Source organism: Myotis brandtii, unplaced genomic scaffold (assembly GCF_000412655.1).
Source record: "Myotis brandtii unplaced genomic scaffold, ASM41265v1 scaffold355, whole genome shotgun sequence".
NCBI classification, from domain to species: domain Eukaryota; kingdom Metazoa; phylum Chordata; class Mammalia; order Chiroptera; family Vespertilionidae; genus Myotis; species Myotis brandtii.
This window is the reverse complement of record NW_005363642.1, coordinates 1,498,231-1,498,592: the sequence shown is the minus strand read 5'-3', so window position 1 is coordinate 1,498,592 and position 362 is coordinate 1,498,231.

Below are 362 nucleotides of genomic sequence, written 5' to 3'. Positions count from 1 at the left end.
GAGGCGGGGCCCGAGGGGCAGGGCCTTTAAAAGGCGAGGACCGAGGATCGTGGCCGGCTGCAGTGGAGCCTAAGGATTGGTCACTTGCCTGAAGTCAAAAGGCGTCTTAAGGGCGGGGCACGGGAGAAGTTGGCTGGGTTGGGGGGTGTGGCCAGAAGTTTGAGTGACAGTGACTGGTCTGGAAGAGGCCACCAGCAATGGGATAGGCCGATGGTCGGCAAACTCATTGGTCAACAGAGCCAAATATCAATAGTACGATTGAAATTTCTTTTGAGAGCCAAATTTTTTAAACTTAAACTATATAGGTAGGTACATTGTTATTAACTTAATTAGGGTACTCCTAAGCTGGCCTTTGCTAAAAA